Here is a 12,994-nt window from a genome sequence, read left to right as displayed (position 1 = left end):
TATTTTATATTTTTATTGAGTTATAGTTGATTTGGAGCTCCATTTATAACTTGGGTTTTTTATTTTTTTTTTGCACCCACATATTTATTTGCAGCCAATATTTTTTGCACCCAAACTTTAATTCTAGAAAAAAAGCATCTGTACTGCAGCATGGAGTTATACATATTGTCTTGATGATGGCGATACTCACTCTTGCCTAATTTTTGTCATCCTCCTGTTTTAAACTCCAGTAGTTGGTGATGGACAGGGAGGCGTGGCGTGCTGTCATCCATGGGGTTGCAGAGAGTCGGACATGACCGAACTGAACTGTTCTACAACTTGTGAGAAGCAAACTAAAAAGTTGAAGAAATATGGCGTTTTTATTGTAAAGGGAAAGGGTAATCTAATCTGGAAGATGAGAGTTAATGGAAAGAACTTAGTGTGAATAAGAACATAGTAAAGAATAAAATGATGTTTATAAGTCGATGGTCTATCTTGGAGAACTATGGAAATTAAAGGTGAAGAGATCAGGAGAATGAATTTGATGGCGGGGTTGTGGGGGGTGGTGTGCAGGGAGGACATTTATAATCTGGCCATCCATTCATTTATCTTAATAAAGTGAGATTTATGCCTGTCAGTCTACATCTGTGATTTTAAAATAAGTCTTTATTATGAAAAGAACCTCAAATCCTCTAGCCTGCCATTCAGGACTTTCTTCATTTTTGTTCATTTAATGTCTTCAATCTGATGTGTCGTTTTTCTCCACTGTGGGTTTTCACTCCATGCACATTATTTCCCATTTCATCACTATTAATGATAGCAAATGCATAATGGCCAAGAATGTATGAGGTACTTTAATTTATATCACTTCATTTTGCTATCTTCTTCATGTACACTGCTCATTGTCACCTGTGACTGTCAAGTATGATAATATCTTCTGCATTCTCTCTGAAAATCTTATACTCTATTGAATCCAATACTCTATTCACATCTCTCTCCTCTGTAAATCATTTCTTTCTTTCTTTCCTTCTGTTTTTTTTTTTTTTTTGCTTTTTAATTATTTTTCTATGCAAGTATAGTTGATTTACAATGTATTAGTTTCAGGTGAACAAAAAAGTGGTTAAGTTTTATCTATATTATTTTTCATAGTATTTTCCCTTGTAAGTTATTAGAAAATATTGAGTATAGTTCCCTGTGCTATACAGTAGGCCCTTATTGTTTGTCTATTTTATATTATATATAGTAGTGTACATATGTTAATCCACAAATCCATATGAATCATTTCCGGAAATTAATTATAACATTGTTCATAGCTTCCATTTATCAAGTATCTAAAATGTTGTAAGTAATTTATTTGTAGGTAGGTAATAAAATATGTGTAACTATTGAAACTAAGACCAGATCAGATCAGATCAGTCACTCAGTCGTGTCCGACTCTTTGCGACCCCATGAATCGCAGCACACCAGGCCTCCCTGTCCATCACCAACTCCTGGAGTTCACTGAGATTCACGTCCATTGAGTCAGTGATGCCATCCAGCCATCTCATCCTCTGTCGTCCCCTTCTCCTCCTGCCCCTAATCCCTCCCAGCATCAGAGTCTTTTCCAATGAGTCAGCTCTTCACATGAGGTGGCCAAAGTACTGGAGTTTCAGCTTTAGCATCATTCCTTCCAAAGAAATCCCAGGGCTGATCTCCTTCAGAATGGACCGGTTGGATCTCCTTGCAGTCCAAGGGACTCTCAAGAGTCTTCTCCAACACCACAGTTCAAAAGCATCAATTTTTTGGTGCTCAGCCTTCTTCACAGTCCAACTCTAACATCCATACATGACCACAGGAAAAACCATAGCCTTGACTAGATGAACCTTTGTTGGCAAAATAATATCTCTGCTTTTGAATATGCTATCTAGGTTGGACATAACTTTCCTTCCAAGGAGTAAGTGTCTTTTAATTTCATGGCTGCAGTCACCATCTGTAGTGATTTAAGATTATTTCATTTACTCAGAGCCTGTGGTAAAGAGATGCTAGAGAAGAGCTTTTGAACTTCATTACTCATGACTCCAGGAACTTTTACAAGCTGTTCTGAAGATTCAGTTCATCTCTATTTACGATATGCCCTCAAATTCCCATGATGTCTTTGAATAGTCTGTTTTATAAGCTTATTTCTATTACTTACACCTAAACTTTTTTTTTCAAAACAGAGATTAAATCAAATTATTTTATACTTCTTTTGAAATATATGAAAATTGTGTAGTAAATGCTAATTAAATATAAAAATGCCCTTTATTACTTAAAATACCAATATATTTTTACTATGTTTTTACCATCTGTACTGAGTACAATTGGTATGTTGGTTTTAACCACTGTGTATAATCATGTGACATGTAGTACCAGTTTCTGTTTATCCATTCTATCACATAGGTCCACTCAAATCATCCCCGATCTTTACACAAATACCACTGCCATAAGCATAGATTTATCTATATTTTTATAAATCTGCTTGAAGATTTTCAAGACTAAAATACCCAATTCATGGGATGTACTTATATTTACTATGAATAAGTAGAAACAGTTATTCTTCAGAGTGACTGAACAGACTACATCTACACCAACAATACATGTCCAAAGTTCCCACATCCTTGCCAGCTCAAAATTATCAAACATTCTAATATTTTCCCCCAATATATAGGAGTTAAGAGTATAATGATATTTTTCATTGCTTTAGTTGGTATTTTTTTCTTATTATTTATATATGAATTTGGGCATTTCTCTATATACCTGTTAGTCTTTTGCATCTCTTCATTTACTTTGGTTATTACCCTGTTAAGATTATTGCCTTCCCTTATTGATTCAGAGAAATTAGCCATCTGTTCTGAACTTTAGACATTTCAAGCATCTCCATTCAGTTATCCATCTATTAATTTCATTCACACTGACATTTGTTAACCAATTCCACTTTATCATTCTCCTTTCTCATTCACTTCTTTCTTTACTCCATTTCTTTTCTTCTTTCAGTAATAATTTTTATCACCTCCATACTCAGTGTCTTCTGGGCTAGCTATTTATTCATTGATTCTGATAATAATTCATTCATTTACTTATGTAATCACAAATATTTATTAAATGAGACAAAGCAAGAGGCCCTGGGCCATGTCGTACAATCCCTCACCCTAGTGCATCTATGGTCAAGCTATTTTGTTTTTAATGGTTTACACAAGTTTTTTTTTTTTTTTTTTAAGATTTCTTTATTTTTGGCTGTGCTCAGTCTTCATTGCTGAGCATGGGCTTTCTCTAGTTGTAGAGAGCAGAGCCTACTCTCTAGGTGCGGTGCATGGGCTTCTCATCACTGTAGCTTATCTTGTTGTGGAGCACAAGTTCTAAGGTGTGCAGGCTTCAGTAGTCGTGGCTCCCAGACCCTAGAGCACAGGCTCAGCAGTTGTGACGTACAGGCTTAGTTGTTCTGCTGCATGTGGAATCTTCCTGGAGCAGGGATCAAACCCATGTCCCCTGCATTGGCAGGCAGATTCTCAACCACTAGACCACTAGCGCAGGGCTCCCCTGTCTCTTGGTCTCTGACTTTCTCTTTCATATATACAAACAGACATCAAATGCAGATTCTTGCCACTTAAAAGTCTATTCTACCCTTCATTCTATAGATTCTATCCTCTGCCTTCATATATATCACACTTCAGTAATGCTGGACTATCATTCCTTCCTAGCATAGCTAGGGCTGAATTAATGGAAAAAAGGTAGCAGTAATATATATTGAGCTAGAGAAACGATAAACCATTTATTACTTAGTGAGTCTCTACTGTGTAAAAGAAATGTATCTGGTATGGGAAGAGAGAAATCCAAATAAATTCTTATATATGAGAGCAAACAGTAAAAATTCTGAATAGGAGAGAAAACACTATAACTATAATATCATTTTGTGTTTAATATTATATATATGGAAAAGAATTAGGAGCTATTCATATAGAATTGCTAGCTGTAGAGTTATAATCACAATTTAGCCTAAGAGGACTATAGAGGGACTCTTTTCCTTAGACAAGTCATCTATTGCTTTCATATTCTATTTTGTAAAAATTATTGTGCAAACCTGAAATGGAAATAAAAGAAAATCCAAGAAAAGAGAGTTACAGATAGAAAATTACAATATTTTGAACATTTTTAAAAAGCTACTTCTGATATAATATGTTTATAAACATGAAATTAATTACCATAAAATATAAACTGTAACCTTATTTTTTTGGTGTGTATATAATCACATACTATGCTAAAGTAGAAAAATTCCAAGCCACTTCTTTGTAGAGTGTGATGTACTGGCCTGAGCTGTTAAATTCAGTCACTTACTAGACAGGAGCTAGTATACTGGAAAAAAATTGTTAGAAGACTGTAAAAATGATGACTGTTTCACCATTTGTTGATACTCATTTCAAATCAAGTTTGCCTCAAAAGAATTTTATATATCTACATCAAAACTGAATCACCTAAAATTTATTGTGTTTTATTGTTAAATGTTTTATATAGAGTTTTTGTTTGTTTTCATTAAAGAAAAGACCATTGTGAGACCCATAATTTTTAAAACTAGTCTTTATAATTTCCCAGTAGTATGTAAAATGGCATACTGGGTTATTTATTTCAGATTTCATTTTTCTCTCAAAGAGGAAATAGTAACAACAAATCCAAAGAAGTATTTTTTGATCATCTGTTTTTCTCTATTTTATCAATTTCTATAGTTTTATTGATTATATTCTTCCTAGTTCCTGTGAGTTAATTCTTTTTATATTTTCTGAATTATTGAGTTGAAATGTTATGTTTTGTGTGTTTGAATATGCTAGTCAACTAGCGTAAATATAAAAAGAAGAAAAGCATTAAACTCTCAGAATGCTATATTGTCTTTCCTTATGTAGATAGAAAAATTTTCAGAGTTGAGTTTATTTATACAGAGTAATCAAATGAGGTAAAAATACATGATTTTTAGTTAACAGTGGACTAAAAATAGTATATGTACAGTTCTTTACTTTTTATAAATTTCCACACTTATTACCATATTTCTTTTTTCTTATGACAGATAAATTGAGATACACAATTCAGTGCTCTATAGTGTATTTAGAGAGTAATACAACTGTTGCTGCTGCTAAGTCGCTTCAGTCGTGTCCGACTCTGTGCGACCCCATAGACGGCAGCCCACCAGGCTCCGCCGTTCCTGGGATTACCACTGTCTAATTTTAGAGTATTTTAATTGACCTTGACAAACCCCACAGACATTAGAAATCACTCCCCAAATACCCCTACACGTGACTCTGGCAACCACTAGTTTATTTTCTGTCTCTGTAGATTTGCCTATTCTGGACATTACATAAAAATGGAATAGGTCCTTGGTTATCTATTTTAAATATAGTAGTATGCGACTGAACTGAACTGAACTGATGTACATATCAGTCCCAAACTCCCAATCTATCCCTCCCAGCCACCCTTCCCTGCTGGTAACCATAAGTTCATTCTCTATGAGTCTGTTTCTGCTTTATAAATAATTTTATTTGAATATTTTTTTTAATATTTTACATGTAGATTATCAGTACAGGTTCAGTTCGGTTGCTCAGTCGTGTCCAACTCTTTGCAACTCCATGAACGGCAGCACACCAGGCCTCCCTGTCCATCACCAACTCCCGGAGTTTACCCAAACTCATGTAGACAATTATCACATGATAATTGTCTTTCTCTGTCTTGTTTACTTCACTTAGTATGATAATCCCTAGGCCCATTCAAGTTCCTGCAAATGGCATTCATTTCATTCTTTTTAATGACTGAGTAATTGGGATTGGTGCTTATTAAAATGCCACAAAGTTTGCTGTTCTTACTGATATTCAGCATTTTTTTCTTAATAACACTGGTTATTATTAGACTTTGGTTAATTTCTAGAATTTAGGAAAAAATGACCATTTTGCTAGTATTTTTATTGTTTCTAATGGAGGAGAGGACTTTTAGAAGTCCTTACTCCATCATTTTGGAATTATTCTTATCTCATTAATTTTTAATAGCTCATGCTTTTTAATCTACACATTTGATGTCATAATATTTCTATTTTTTAATTCCCTATTTGTGTGTGCTTAGTCGCTAAATTGTGTCCAACTCTTTGTGACCCCATGGACTGTAGACTGCCAGGCTCCTCTGTCCATGGGTATTCTCCAGGCAAGAATACTAGAGTAGGTTGCCATGCCCTCCTCTAAGGGATATTCCCAACCCAGAGATCAAACCCAGATCTTCCACATTGCAGGTGGATTCTTTACCATCTGAGCCACCAGGGAAGCTGAAGAATACTGGAGTTGGTACCTTATCCCTTCTCCAGAGGATCTGCCTGACCCAGGAATCAAACCAGGGTTTCCTGCATTGCAGATAGATTCTTTACCAGCTGAGCTACTAGGGAAGCCCAAGAACAGTAAATGCTATCTTAAATATGAGTTCTCCTGAGGGGAAAAGCATATATGTCATACCCAAACAATTCTTGTTTCATTTATGAATATTTCTTAGAAGCTGGCTGGATATAACAATTCCTTCTATTACTAGTTAAAATTTTCATTCATAAAATAGTTTTAATAGGAAATATATCCCAATGCCAAAAATTGAATCTGTGCAGAATTAGATAAGAAATAGTTTTCTTCCTACTCTGAGCTCATCATCCTTCCTGTGGCAGAAGTAACATTACTTCATTAATCTTTCATAATGTATTCTGTGATTTACCTACATAGAGGTCTATAATTTTTTTTTAACTCAAATGGTAGTATCTGATGCATATCTGATTCACATCTTACCATTTTCTACTTACAAAATATTAGAAACTATTGCATATTAACATATGCATATTAATCATATTCATTGATATGACCTTATACTATTATACTTTGTGACTAGATCATATATTATTTATCCAGCCATCTATTGGTGAACATTTATGTTGCCTAATCATTTGCTACCGTAAATGATATTGCAAAGGATTTCCGTCCTCATCTACAAACGTTTATATGTATAATTCTATTTTTATAAATGGATTTAATTATCAAGGGGTGAAAATATGCTTAAACTTTTGATGAATATTATCCAGTAGCACTGTTTAGGGCTTATACTTCCATTATCAGTATATCAGATGGCCTTTTGTCTACACTTTAACCAGTACAGTGTCTAATCAAAAATTTTCAGTTTTAAAATCCATTTATCATTTTATGAGAGTATTGAATATATTTTTTAATATTTTGACCTTGTTTATATTTTCCTTCTATGAATTTTCTTTTTAATGTCCTTTATGCCTTATTCATACGAATATTTTCTATTGTCAATATGTAGGAGCTCATATATTTTAAATAATTTAGCCTTTATTATAATGTAGATATTTTGCTTAGTTTGCCATTTGTCTTTTGACTTTTTTCACTGTTTTTCTCCTACAATTTCTTCAATATACATTAAACATCCTTCTTTAGGTCATCTGTGATTTGCATTATGCTCAGAAAGACTTTTCCCATTCTAGCATACTAAAAATAATGCTTCTATATTTACTTCTATTTTTTATACTTTTATTTATTATTTTAAATGTGTTAAGTCACTTGGGAAAAGTCAGAAAATTTTCGAATGTAATTTTTTCCTAGTTCACTCCAGTTGTTCAGTAGTGTCAGACTCTTTGTGACCCCATTTTCCCTATTATTGACCCCAAAGGTATCATATTTCTATGCCTTCTCATCAGTTATGGGTCATTGCCAAAGTATCTTATATTAAAATAATAATATTTTTTAATGCCTGTTGGACTTATTCACTTTTATATATTTCCCTTGAATTAACAGGATGCAGTTTCCTGTTGAAGCCCAATTTTGAAAATAATCTTTGGAATTATCTAGCATCATTTCAAAGAATGAAATTTTTAATTTTGTTGCATCATTTGTTGTTATTCCTCCACTATCATGTCCAACTCTTTGGGACCCCATGGACTGCAGCACACCAGGCTTCCCTATCCTTCACTATCTCTCAGTGTTTGCTCAAACTCGTGTCCATTGAGTCAGTGATGCTATCTAACCATCTCATCCTCTGCCACCCTCTTCTTCTCTAGCCCTCAATCTTGCCCAGCATCAGGGTCTTTTCCAAAGAGTCGACTCTTCACATCAGGTGGTCAAAGTATTGGAGCTTCAGTATCAGTACTTCCAATGAATATTCAGGGTTGATTTCCTTCAGGATTGACTTGGTTTAATCTCCTTGCTGTCCAAAGGACTCTCAAGCATCTTCTCCAGCACCACAGTTTGAAAACATCAATTCTTTGACTTTTTTTAATTGTCCAACTCTCACATCCATACATGACTACTGGCAAAAACATAGCTCTGTCTATACGACCTTTATTAACAAAGTGATGCTTCTGCTTTTTAATACACTGTCTAGGTTGGTCATTGCTTTTCTTCAAAGGAGCAGGTGTCTTTTAATTTCATGGCTGCAGTCACCATCTGTGGTGATTTTGGAGCTCAAGAAATTAAAGTCTATCACTGTTTCCATTGTTTCCCCATCTATTTGCCATGAAGTGATGGGGCCCAATGCCTTGATCTAATTTTTTTGAATGTTGAGTTTTAAGCCAGCTTTTTCACTCTCCTGGTTTATCTTCATCAAAAGGCTCTTTAGTTCCTCTTCACTTTCTGCCACTAGGGTGGTATCATCTGCATATCTGATTATTGATATTTCTCCTACAATCTTGATTCCAGCTTGTGAGTCATCCAGTCCAGCATTTCACATGATGTACTTTGCATATAAGTTGAATAAGCAGCATTATAGTAAATTTATGAATTAATTCATGCAGATGCAAAATCTTTGGGGAATTGTTTGTTTGTCTCTATCTGATAAAGCTGTATACTGTTCCTGTTTTAAAGTCATTAAATGTCTTTATGTACTCTAAACATTTCTTAATATTTTTATTCCCAAGTTTGTATTTTATTTTTTCACTTTTTTTATTGTTGCTAATGTGCATTTGTTTTTTCATTTTGTTTTTTTTTTTAAATTTGGCTTGAAAGTGAAAGTGAAAGTCGCTCAGTCATGTCTGACTCTTTGCAAACCCATGGACTACACAGTCCATGGAATTCTCCAGGCCAGAATACTGGAGTGGGTAGCCTTTCCCTTCTCCAGGGGATCTTCCCAACCCAGGGATTGAACCCAGGTCTCCCACATTGCAAGTGGATTCTTCACCAGCTGAGCCACAAGGGAAGTACAAGAATACTGGATTGGGTAGCATATCCCTTCTCCAAGGGATCTTATCGACCCACGGATCAAACCGGGGTCTTCTGCATTGCAGGTGGATTCTACCAACTGATCTATCAGGGTAATTTGGGTTAGCTGCTATCATTTTTAGGAAGGCTAGTGATTTTTTCAAAAATTTTGTCCCGAACCTTTATTACTGAATTCTCTTTCTCTTCTGTTGTAGTTTTGTCAGTTGATTATCCTAAATTTTCCAAGTATCATTTTTTTTTAACTTGTAAATAGTAGTTTATTTTTAGCACCTCCTTTCCACTTTTTGCTGCTTCTTTTTCTCGCCTGGGGCTTCCTGGTGGCTCAGAAGTAAAGAATCCGCCTGCAATTCAGGAGATGCAGGAGATGACAGTTTGATCCCTGGGTCAGGAAGATCCCTTTGGAGGAGGAAATGGAAACTCACTCTAGTATTCTTGCCAGGAAAATCCCATGGACAGAGGAATCTGGCCAGCTACAGTACATAGGGTTGCAAAGAGTCAGACGTGACTGTGCTACTGAACATATACACATGTTCTCACTTGTCTATATCATTTAAAACTTTCAGAAAGATGAAACATTAGTGGACATCCTGATCTTTTACCTCACTTTAGTGGGATTGCTTTCAGAGATTCTCCTTTAAACATGATGCTAGATTTTAGATTATGATTAGATTACACACATATATTTATGTATAAAAAACAAAAGTAGAAACTTTGTTGAAGCAGCCATTCTGTGATTTAAAAACTGCATGTCCTTTAACAGTATTCAATGTAAACTTCTCTCACAAGTAGTTGCTGCACTATAATTTACTGCTTAACTAAGACTATAAACCACAGGAAGGAAAGGCTCTTCAGAGTTGTAATGCCCCTAGCTTCAGCAAGTGCTAGGAAATATCTGACTGTTTTTAAAGTGTTATCACCCTGCCTTTTCTCTTACTCAGTATCTGTTTTGCTTATTTCTTTGATCTCTAAAACTTATTAATAGTAATTAATCATAGTAATTATTAAATATTTATTAAGATATTAAATATTTACACTTTTAATCCTCAATTATCCTGATAACTCAGCATGTTATATACTTTACATTTTTTTTCAAAAACTATTGAGGATCCGTGAGTCTTAGTAAATTTCTCATATCTATACAGCTTGTTAACAACAGAACTCTGTCTTAAACCATCAGCTTCTGACTCCAAGTTTATTACTTTTGACTACATCACAGTTTGCCTACATTTGTATTTACTGTGATGATTGTCCACTTATAAAGCAAACTTGCATGAAGTGAAGTGAAAGTCGCTCAGTCGTGTCCGACTCTGCAACCCCATGGATTATGCAGTCCATGGAATTCTCCAGGCCAGAATATTGGAGTAGGTAGTCTTTTCCTTCTTCACAGGATCTTCCCAACCCAGGGATTGAACCCAGGTCTCCTGCATTGCAGACAGATTCTTTACCAGCTGAGCCACAAAGGAAGCCCAAGAATACTGGAGCAGGTAGCCTATGCCTTCTCCAGTGGATCTTCTCGACTCAGGAATCAAACCAGGGTCTCTTGCATTGCAGGCAGATTATTTGCCAACTGAGCTAATTTCCATACTTCATCTAATTGGATTCTGATAGCAGCAGTTTAAGTTATATTGAAAGGTGATTATTGTGTACTCATTTTACAGATACGGAAATTTAATTCTTGAAGAGATAAAGAATGTTTCTAGGCTAACACTTGTTTCATAGCCAAAGCAGGTTATCAAGCAAGGTTTATTGATACAAAACAACCATTTTTTTTTAAATTTTAAAAATACTAAATTCTAGATTTTAAATTTTATGAGTATTTGTTCTATTGGGACCTATCTGGAACTAATTATTTTGCACTTTTGTTATCTTGTATCATTTAGATATTATCATGGTAATGTTGTACAATAAACCTCACAATACTGTGCAATAAATAACCATAATACTTCTGTGATCATAATCAAATACATAACTTTTGCTCACAAGTTTTCAGGACTTCTGACCTGTTCTTATGGTCTTGGCTGGTCTTGCTTATACTGTATGATCAGCGTCAGGTCAGGTAGGCTGATTGTGATCAGCAGATTAGGTTCTGCTGATTGTGGCAGTTCTCTCCCATGCTCGCTGTCAGATAGTCTCTTAAGATAAATTCATGTCTCTCCGCATTTAATCACCCAAACACATATTTTTAATGTGCTGTGCAGAGCTCCCTAAAGTAGATTCATCTCCAGTGAAAAAAATCGCCAGTGACTCTCCTACATTAAGGGTGGCCCTCACCTTCTAGTCTGAGACCTGGTGTGTATTATATCTTATCTGATACTAGATGTCAGGGACAGCATAATGAGTGAGACTGACAAGATCCTTGTTTAAGAGAGTTTATAATCCAGTGAGTAAGGGCAATAGCAAACAGGGAAATACTGATTTTAAATTGTACTCTAAAGAGAATAAACAGGCTATAGTGAAATAGAATAATGAAGATGTGATTTTATTAGGTAACTGATCAGGGAAGACATGTCTGAGGAAATGAGATTAAAAAGAAGCCAAAGTGACTTCCCAGGTGACTCAGATGGTAAAGAATCTGCCTGCTGGGTGGGAGACCCAGGTTCGATCCCAGGGTTCGGAGATCCGCTGGAGAAGGAAATGGCAATCCACTCAAATATTCTTGTCTGGGAAACCCCTTTGACAGAGGAGCCTGGCTTGCTACAGTCCATGGGCTCGCAAAGAGTTGGACATGACTGAGCAACTAACACATGCATAATAAGAACAGTATACCTGGTTACAGTTGACAAAAATCCAGTTCAAATGAAGTGCAATAGAGTTAAGTGTGTTTGCCCAGGGGATTTGAAGAAAGGAGGTGGGCTTAGGGAAAACTGGAACTATGGGTTTGAATGTCCTTAGGATATGGCCTTTCTCCTGGTCATCAGTTTCCGTTTCTGAGGCTTTTTTTCTCTTCTCCTACAATACTGCAAGTAGACTTAAAGTACAAGGACATAAACGGGCAATACTAAAGAAACTCTTTCTCCTCAACTTGAAAACTTCTCTGGAAGTTTAAAAACCCATCTCCCTGACTTAGATCTTATATCCACCTCTTAGGCCAACCATTGTGGCTAGGAGTGATTATAATAGCTCACATTCACAAACATGTATGGACTTGGGATAGTAAAAAGGTTCCCTAAAAAAAAGCATAAAAGGTTGACAGTAACATGGAAACAGGAGAAATCTTACTGAGCCTGGGTCCCTCCCTCAAAATGTATATTCATAAAGCAGAATTCATGTCTAACACACAGTATGTCCAATAGTAGAGGACTTGATACTTTTCAAAATGGTAATTTTAGTAACTTTTGAGTATTAAAACATTCTTTTTTATGTACAAAAATATAAAACTTTAATCTCATATCTGTTTTCAAAGCTTCTTCTCTTTCTTCCAGGTCTGGTCCAGGATTAAAAAACTAGTGAGGGAAAAGTTATATATATGATTTTCTTGGGTTTTCTAGAAAGCCTCCATCTTCCTAATTATAAGCCCAGTAATTATCTTCATAGAAATTGTCTTTTGTTGGTTCTCTGTCCTTTGTGAATCTAGAGTCATGTGATGAGCTAAAAGTGACAGAGCTAGTTTTATTCACTTAGCAATTTCTGTGACAATATTTCTAAAGTTTGAGCTGTCAGTTTAAACTACACTAAAACAGAAAATCTCATATTCTGTCTTGTAATTGCAGCAATCCTTCTATTTTAAAGTCAGAAGCAGGTGTGTAAAAATTCAAGGAACAAAA

General features: G+C 35.2%; 1 protein-coding gene across 1 annotated transcript in view; it reads left to right on the top strand.

Annotated features, from left to right (window-relative positions):
• Nucleotides 1-12,994, top strand: part of LRP1B (LDL receptor related protein 1B) — a 1,793,119-nt gene that overhangs the window by 1,028,862 nt on the left and 751,263 nt on the right. The window lies entirely within an intron of this gene.

Source organism: Bos mutus, chromosome 2 (assembly GCF_027580195.1).
Source record: "Bos mutus isolate GX-2022 chromosome 2, NWIPB_WYAK_1.1, whole genome shotgun sequence".
NCBI classification, from domain to species: domain Eukaryota; kingdom Metazoa; phylum Chordata; class Mammalia; order Artiodactyla; family Bovidae; genus Bos; species Bos mutus.
This window is presented reverse-complemented; position numbering and strand designations above follow the sequence as displayed.